The sequence below is a fragment of the Lynx canadensis genome, chromosome C1 (assembly GCF_007474595.2).
Source record: "Lynx canadensis isolate LIC74 chromosome C1, mLynCan4.pri.v2, whole genome shotgun sequence".
In the NCBI taxonomy this organism is placed as follows: domain Eukaryota; kingdom Metazoa; phylum Chordata; class Mammalia; order Carnivora; family Felidae; genus Lynx; species Lynx canadensis.
The window spans coordinates 156,450,281-156,459,538 of record NC_044310.1 but is presented as its reverse complement, the minus strand read 5'-3'; the positions used below and the strand labels follow the sequence as shown (position 1 = coordinate 156,459,538).

General features: G+C 38.5%; 1 pseudogene; it reads right to left on the bottom strand.

Annotated features, from left to right (window-relative positions):
• Positions 1–3,905: 3,905 nt before the first annotated feature.
• On the bottom strand, positions 3,906–7,922 carry LOC115519864 (annotated as a pseudogene).
• Between the last annotated feature and the right edge of the window lie 1,336 nt (positions 7,923–9,258).

The window sequence follows — 9,258 nt, the reverse complement described above, 5'->3', positions numbered from 1 at the left end:
TTCCTTACCTTGTTTGTACTGTTTTTCCAGTTGAGCTTATTTTTATTTATTTGGTTAAGTTTTCCTTTGGCCTCACTCACTTCTTTTAACTGCTTGGGTTCCAGACTCTCCTGATGAGGGTGCTATGTTATTCCTTTCTCCTGTATTTGAATTTCTTCTATAGTCTGCCTTATTATTTTCATTTTCTTTGATATCTTTATCAATGCTCTTGCCTTTTCTTCTCCCCCTGTCCAGTGATTCAAATGGAGAGGTGTCATTATGCTTTAGTAACTTCTAATGCATTCACATAATTTTAAATTCTATTACTTATAATCTTGATGTTGAACATGTTTTAATTCATATTTCTTGAATTGTCAAAAACACACAAAAAACATAAAGATCTTTGACACTTGTCTATATAGGCTAAGGAATTCAGCAAATTTTAATTTCCCCTCATCTTTTCTTAAAAATTTTCTTAAAAATACATTCTAGTGTTACATTATCTGAACTTTCATTCTGATTATTTTCAAGTCACTAGTAATTTAGTACTGTGTCTTGATTTTTAAAATATGTAGTTATGTAGACATATTAAAACAATTATCTTATTTAATCCTTTGTTTAAACACTTTCCATGTTAGCTGTCCAGATTTTTCCAATCCTGAGTTCAATATTTTTATTCATCTCTAGATCAACTCAAGTAAACCTTTAATTTTATTGGAGAAGTCCAGTCAAAATATCTAGACATCTCTTGTTGTTGACTTCTTGTAAGAAAGATGACTTAAATATGAATGGATTTTTGAGGATAAAATTTTTTACTTTGAAAACTCTGCTAAGTGGAAAGAGTACAGATGTTCATCAATGTGGGATTAGTTAACTCTATAGTGGTCATCAATATAACAAAATATTATGACATTTTTAAAAAAAGAAATAAACAAAAAGTTCTCCATACAGAATATGAAAAGATCTCTAAGATTCATCCATCCACAGATGAATGGATAAACAAAATGTGGTATATACATATAATAGAATATTATTCAGCCTTAAAGGAAGGAAATTCTGACATATACTACAGCATGGATGAACCTTGAGGACGGTATGCTAAATGAAATAAGCCAGTCACAAAGAAACAATACTATGTGATTCTATTTATATGAGGTATCTAGAATAGTCAAATTCATAGAAACAGAAAGTAGAATGGTAGTTGCCTGGAACTAGAGGAAGGGGAAAGGAGGGGTTTGTTGTTCAATGGGTACAGAGTTTTAATTTTGCAAGATGAAAATTTCTGGAGATTGGTGGCACAATATTGCAAATGTATGTAACACTACTAAACTGTATACTTAGAAATTGACTAAGATAGGGGCGCCTGGGTGGCGCAGTCGGTTAAGCGTCCGACTTCAGCCAGGTCACGATCTCGCGGTCCGTGGGTTCGAGCCCCGCGTCGGGCTCTGGGCTGATGGCTCAGAGCCTGGAGCCTGTTTCCGATTCTGTGTCTCCCTCTCTCTCTCCCCCTCCCCCGTTCATGCTCTGTCTCTCTCTATCCCAAATATAAATAAAAAAAAAAAAAAAAAAAAAAACGTTAAAAAAAAAAAAAGAAATTGACTAAGATAGTAAATGTTATATATATTTTTTTACCACAGGAAAAAATATGGTACAGAATATGAAAACTTTGAGGTTAAAAAATGAGTTAAAAATTTAGATGTATTTGTAATTGCTTGAATATGCACAAACAATATATAGTATACACAGGGATATGTCAATAGTAGTTGTAAGCGGGTAGGTTTGGAACAGACAGATGTGGCAAGCAGCATTAGGAAGGATATTTTCACTACATATTTTAAAAAATATTCTATTCTTCAACCATGAGAATGTATCACTGATTCATTAAAAACAAAACAAACCAAAACAGTAAGTAGATGATGTTGGCATTTATGGCCCCAAACCAATCTCCCACTTCCTAGTAGGGGAGCCTGTGTATCTAATGGGGAAAGAAGGCCCCTCTTGGAGGCCCCATTCTCAGTGTTCAAAATGTTTCTTTTACTGATAAAACTTGTTTCCTGGCTGTGGTGGGCAGAGTAACAGCTCTCCCAAAGATGTCCTCATCCGAATATCTGGAACCTGTGAATATGTTACTTTACATGGCAAGGGGGAAATTAAGGTTACTAATCAGTTGATTTTCAGATAGGGAGGCCATTCTGGATTATCTGGTGGGCTCAATATCATCACAAGGGCTCCTAAAAGGGGAGTTAGGAGAGAAAGTCAGAGTGACGTGATGTGAAAAAGACTCTATGTACTTTTGCTGGGTTTGAAGAAGGAGGAAGGAGGCAATAATCCAAGGATGCAGGGGGCCTCTAGAAGCTGGAACAGGCAAGGAGACAAATTCTTCTTTAGAATTTGCAGAAGAAATGCAGACTTTCCAACACCTTGATTTTAGCCCAATAAGACCTGGGTAGAACTTTTGACCTAAGGAAGTATGAAGTAATCAATTTGTATTGTTTTACCTGCTAAGTTTGTGGTCATTTGTTACAGCACTAGTAGGATATCATGATTATGGAGCGGGCTGAGGAAGTGCTTGGGAACAAAATAATCAAACTCGAATAGTGTCTTTAAAAATCTAAGTGTTTCTGGGGCACCTGGGTGCCTCAGTAGGTTGGGCATCTGACTTTGGCTCAGGTCATGATCTCATGGTTTGTGAGTTCAAGCCCCGTGTCAGGCTCTGTGCTGACAGCTCAGAGCCTGGAGCCTGCTTCAGATTCTGTGCCTCCTTTCTCTGTTCCTCCCCCGCCCATGCTCTCTCTCTCTCTCTCTCTCTCTCTTGAAATAAATAAAGATTAAAAAAATTTAAGAAAATCTAAGTGTTTCCTCATTTTCTGAATTAAATTTGGGTAAAGATGAAAAAGAAAAAAGTAAATCTTCATGGATATAGGCACGTCACCATCTAGTCTTTAATATTGGAGAGGATTAAAATCGGTGATTCTTACTTTGAAAGAAATCACTCTTACTTTGAAAGAATTTGAAAGTAACATATTTTTCTATTTTCCTAATTGTGGGACTCCTTTTTTCCTTCAACCATGAAATTAAAAAAAAAAAAACAAACCTATCCTTACTCATCAGAAAATAGAAAATACAAAGGAACAAAAGCCACTCTTGAAATTAAATACAAATGAAGACATGCCTATGTAGGGACCACCCCCCCACCCGCTGCAAATTTAGCTATTTTGGAGTTCTTCCTTGGTGTCTAGCACAAAGCTTTAAATCCAAAAACCACCATATCAAGTAGGAATAATTTGTATCCCCATTTTACAGGTGATAATCCCAAGATTAAAATAGTTGAATATTTTTTTTTCAAGTGAATCACTTTAAGTCTATGCCTGTTGACTCAAGAGCCCCCATTCTTAACCACCAAGGTTCCCTGTTCTCATGTCCTGCTTCAGTTCCTCCTGGCTCTTCTTCAGGAGCACTGTCCTTCATCTGTTGCTTCTGTATTGCCTGGCTGCTCCCTATGAAAGATTTCTTATCCATAGACTTCATGTTATCTTCTTCCCTCACATTTTGTCTTTCAAATCATTGATCCCTATTTTTCTGATATCACCTCTGCTCTTTACTACTTTCATTGTAGATTTTAATATGCTACTATACTTTTAGTGTCCTGGTGTGTGTGTGTGTGTGTGTGTGTGTGTGTGTGTGTGTGTGTGTTTTATATGTTTTAAGGCTGATCATTGCAAATAATTCTATATTTGAACTTATTTTCTCTATCATCTCTTGATTCATAGAAACACATAGGAAAACAAAAAGTACAGGCACACCTTGGTCATATTGCAGATTAGTTCCAGACCACCCCAATAAAGTAAATATTGCAGTAAAGCAAGTCAAATACAATTTTTGGCCTCCCAGTGCATATAAAAGTTATGTTTACACTTTACTGTAAGCTATCTTCCTTTCATGATTTCTCTGTAGCAGATGATGCTGTTTGATAGTATTTTACCCACTGTAGAACTTCTTTAAAAATTAGAGTCAGTGCTCTCAAATGCTGACCCTGCTTTATCAACTAAGTTTATGTAATATTCTAAGTCCTTTGTTGTAATTTCAACAATCTTCACAGCATCTTCACCAGGAATAGTTTCCATGTCAAGAAATCACTTTCTTTGCTCCTTCCTTTGAAGCAACTCCTCATCTGTTCAAGTTTTATCATGAGATTGTAGCAATTCAGTCCATCCTCAGATTCTACTTTTTAGTTCTAGTTCTTTTGCTATTTCCACCACATCTGCAGCTACTTCCTCCACTGAAGGCTTGAACCCCTCAAAGTTATCCATAGGGGTTGGAATCAACTTCTTCCAACTTTTTATCAATGTTGATATTTTGACCGCTTCTTGTGAATCATTCATCTTCTTAATGGTGAAGTTTTCCAGAGGTTTTCAATTTACTTTGCCCAGATCCATCAGAGGAATCACCAGATAATCCAGCTATATACGGCAGCTATAGCCTTACAAAATCTATTTCTTAAATAATAAAACTTGAATGTTGAGCTAATTACTTGATCCTTGGGCTGCAGAATGGATATTGTGTTAACAGGCATAAAAACCACATTAATCTCATTATCTCCATCAGAGTTCTTGGGTGACGAAGTATATTGTCAATGTGCAATAACGTTTTGAAAGGAATCTTCTTTTCTGAGCAGTAGTTCTCAATAGTAGGCTTAAAATATTCAGTAAACCATGCTGTAAAGAGATGTGCCGTCATCTAGGCTTTATTGTGCCATTTATAGTACACAGACAGAGTAGATTTAGCATAATTCTGAAGAGCCCTAGGATTTTCCAACTGGTAAGTGAGCATTGGCTTCAACTTAAAGTCACTAGCTGCATTAGCCCCTAACAAGAGAGTCAGCCTGTCTTTTGAAGATTTGAAACCAGGCCTTGGGGTGCCTGGGTGGCTCAGTCAGTTAAGCATCTGACTCTTTGCTTCAGCTCAGGTTATGATCTCATGGTTCATGGGTTTGAGCCCTGAGTTAGGCTCTGTGCTGGCAGGGTGGAGCCTGCTAGGGATTCTCTCTCTCTCCCTATCTTTCTGACCCTCTCCCCACTTATGCTATCTTTCTCTCTCTCTCTCTCAAAACAAACAAACAAACTTAAAAATCAAAAAAAGAAACCAGGCCTTGACTTCTCTTCTTTAGTTATGAAAGTCCTAGAAGCATCTTCTTCCAATAAAAGTCTGTTTAATACTTAAATGTCATAAAAGCCATTTATGAAAAGCCCACAGCTAATATCATCCTCAATGGGGAAAAACTGAGAGCTTTCCTCCTAAGATCAGGAACACGACAGGGATGTCCACTCTCACTGCTGTTGTTTCACATAGTGTTGGAAGTGCTAGCATCAGCAATCAGACAACAAAAGGAAATCAAAGGCATCAAAATTGGCAAAGATGAAGTTAAGCTTTCACTTTTTGCAGATTCCATGATATTATACACGGAAAATCCGATAGACTCCATCTAAAGTCTGCTAGAACTGATACATGAATTCAGCAAAGTCGCAGGATACAAAATCAATGTACAGAAATCAGTTGCATTCTTATACACTAATAATGAAGCAACAGAAAGACAAATAAAGAAACTGATCCCATTCACAATTGCACCAAGAAGCATAAAATACCTAGGAAGAAACCTAACCAAGGATGTAAAAGATCTGAATGCTGAAAACTATAGAAAGTTTATGAAGGAAATTGAAGAAGATACAAAGAAATGGAAAAGCATTCAGTGCTCCTGGATTGGAAGAATAAATATTGTTAATATGTCAATACTACCCAAAGCAATCTACACATTCAATGCAATCCCAATCAAAATTACACCAGCATTCTTCTTGAAGCTAGAACAAGCAATCCTAAAATCATATGGAACCACAAAAGACCCCAAATAGCCAAAGTAATACCAAAGAAGGAGACCAAAGCAGGAGGCATCACAATCCCAGACTTTAGCCTCTACTACAAAGCTGTAATCATCAAGACAGCATGGTATTGGCACAAAAACAGACACATAGACCAATGAAGTAGAATAGAGACTCCAGAATTGGATCCACAAAAGTATGGGCAACTAATCTTTGACAAAGCAGGAAAGAATATCCAATGGAAAAAAGACAGTCTCTCTAACAAATGGTGCTGGGAGAGCTGGACAGCAACATGCAGAACAATGAAACGAGACCACTTTCCTACACCATTCACAAAAATAAACTGAAAATGGATAAAGAACCTAAATGTGAGACAGGAAACCATCAAAACCCTAGAGGAGAAAGCAGGAAAAAACCTCTCTGACCTCATCTGCAGCAGTTTCTTACTTGACACATCTCCAAAGACAAGGGAATTAAAAGCAAAAATGCACTATTGGGACTTCATCAAGATAAAAAGCTTCTGCACTGCACAGGAAACAATCAACATAACTAAAAGGCAACCAACAGAATGGGAAAAGATGTTTGCAAATGACATATCGGACAAAGGGCTAATATCCAAAATCTATAAAGAACTCACCAAACTCCACACCTGAAAAACAAATAATCCAGGGAAGAAATGGGGAGAAAACATGAATAGACACTTCTCTAAAGAAGTCATCCAGATGGCCAACAGGCACATGAAAAGATGCTCAACGTCGCTCCTTATCAAGGAAATACAAATCAAAACCACACTGAGATACCACCTCATGCCAGTCAGAGTGGCTAAAATGAACAAATCAGGAGACTATAGATGCTGGAGAGGATGTGGAGAAATGGAAACCCTCTTGCACTGTTGGTGGGAATGCAAACTGGTGCAGCCGCTCTGGAAAGCAGTGTGGAGGTTCCTCAAAAAATTAAAAATAGATCTATCCTATGACCCAGCAATAGCACTGCTAGGAATTTACCCCAGGGATACAGGAGTGCTGATGCATAGGGGCACTTGTACCCCAATGTTCATAGCAGCTCTTTCAACAATAGCCAAATTATGGAAAGAGCCTAAATGTCCATCAACTGATGAATGGATAAAGAAATTGTGGTTTATATACACAATGGAATATTACATGGCAATGAGAAAGAATGAAATATGGCCTTTTGTAGCAACATGGATGGAACTGGAGTGTTATGCTAAGTGAAATAAGTCATACAGAGAAAGACAGATACCATATGTTTTCACTCTTATGTGGATCCTGAGAAACTTAACAGAAGACCATGGGGGGAGGGGAAGCAAAAAAAAGAGGTTAGAGAGGGAGAAAGCCAAAGCATAAAAGACTCTTAAAAATAGAACAAACTGAGGGTTGATGGGGGCGTAGGAGGGAGGGGAGGGTGGGTGATGGGTATTGAGGAGGGCACCTTTTGGGATGAGCACTGGGTGTTGTATAGAAACCAATTTGACAATACATTTCATATAAGAAAAAAAAAATCTGTTGTTTAGTGTAGCCAACTTCATTAATGATCTGAGCTAGATCTTCCAGATAACTTGCTGCAGTTTCTGTATCTGCACTTGCTGCATCATCTTGCACCTTTATGTCATGGAGATGGCTTCTTTCCTTAAACCTTTTGAAGCGAGCTCTGCTAGACCTCTGCTGGACCTCTGCTTCCAACTTTTCTTCTGCAGCTTCCTTACTTCTCTCAGGCTTCAGAGAATTGAAGAAAGTTAGGGCCTTGTTCTGGATTAGGCTTTGGCTTAAGAGAATGTGGTGGCTGATTTGATCTTCTATCCAGACCACTAAATCTTTCTCCACATCAGCAGTAAGGCTGTTTTACTTTCTTATCATTCATGTGTTCACTGGAACAGCACTTTAAATTTCCTTCAAGAACTTTTCCTTTTCATTCACAACTTGGTATAAGAGGCTTAGCTTTGGGCCTGTGACTGCTTTCAACATGCCTTCCTCACTAAGCTTAATCATTTCTAGCTTTTGATTTAAAGTGAGAGACTGGACACGTCCTTTCACTTGAACACTTAGAGGCCATTGTAGGGTCATTGATTGGCCTAATTTCAACATTGTTGTGTCTCAGGGAATAGGGAGACCTGAGGAGAGGGGAATGCCCAGTGGCATTCAGAACACACAAAATATTTATCAATTAAGTTCACGTTTTATTTTTTTTATTTTTTTTAACGTTTATTTATTTTTGAGACAGAGAGAGACAGAGCATGAATGGGGGAGGGGCAGAGAGAGAGGGAGACACAGAATCGGAAGCAGGCTCCAGGCTCTGAGCCATCAGCCCAGAGCCCGATGTGGGGCTCGAACTCACGGACCGTGAGATCGTGACCTGAGCTGAAGTTGGACGCTTAACCAACTGAGCCACCCAGGCGCCCTAGTTCACGGTCTTTTAAGGGTGTGGTTTGCGGTGCCTCCAAACCAATATGGTAGTAACATCACTGATCACAGATCACCGTAGCAAATATAATAATAATGAAAATGTTTGAAAAATTGTGAGAATTGCCAAAATGTAACACAGAGACATGAACTAAACAAATGCTGTTGGAAAAGTGTTGCCAACAGGGTTGACTTGATCTATACAGGGTTGCCACAAACCTTCAATTTGTAAAAAAAATAAAAATAAAAAAAAAGCAATATCTGCAAAGCACAATAAAGCAAGGTATTTCCACAAGTGCTTTCTAATTTTTTCTTTTGTTTTCTATGAAATATTTCTCTTCCCCCCTTCCAATCCATGGCACCTTTTCACTTCTCTTGGGCTTTACATTCCCCAGAAGATAGCTCTATAAGTACAATATGTTAGGAACTAATGGTTCCCTTACCTTCCACATGGAGCTTGCCCGGGCTGTCCAGGGCTGATTCTGACAAATGCGATCTAATGCAGCTCTCTTGAATGAAGGAAAGATTGTCTACTGCTTCCTGTTCTTCGGATTCATTGGAAAGCAATTCATTCTTTCATATTAGGAGTTGTCTGCACATTTACTTTTGAATTTTCTCTGAAATTTCAAGCAGAAGCATGAGAAATACAATCCCCAGAGTGCATTACTCCTTGAAGCTTCCTGTTTATATGCCTTCCTGAAGCCTGATTGCATAGGACAATGTCATCTACCTCCTGTCTGCTCTTACCATTTTCTCCATGCACTAGAGGGTAGCTCTCGGTATATGGGAACAGAGGGATCACTGGGGTTCCTATGAGTGTGCACATGTGTGTGTGCATGCTTTACTCTCTGGCTTAGGATTCACATCTTTGAGGTAAGGATCTATCCAGGACGAGAGGTGTGGGGAGGCGTCTCTCTCCATCTTCTCTCCTGCCCCATTCTCCTCATGGAAACGCTGTTCTGTCTCACATGGTGCAGCATTTGCTTGGC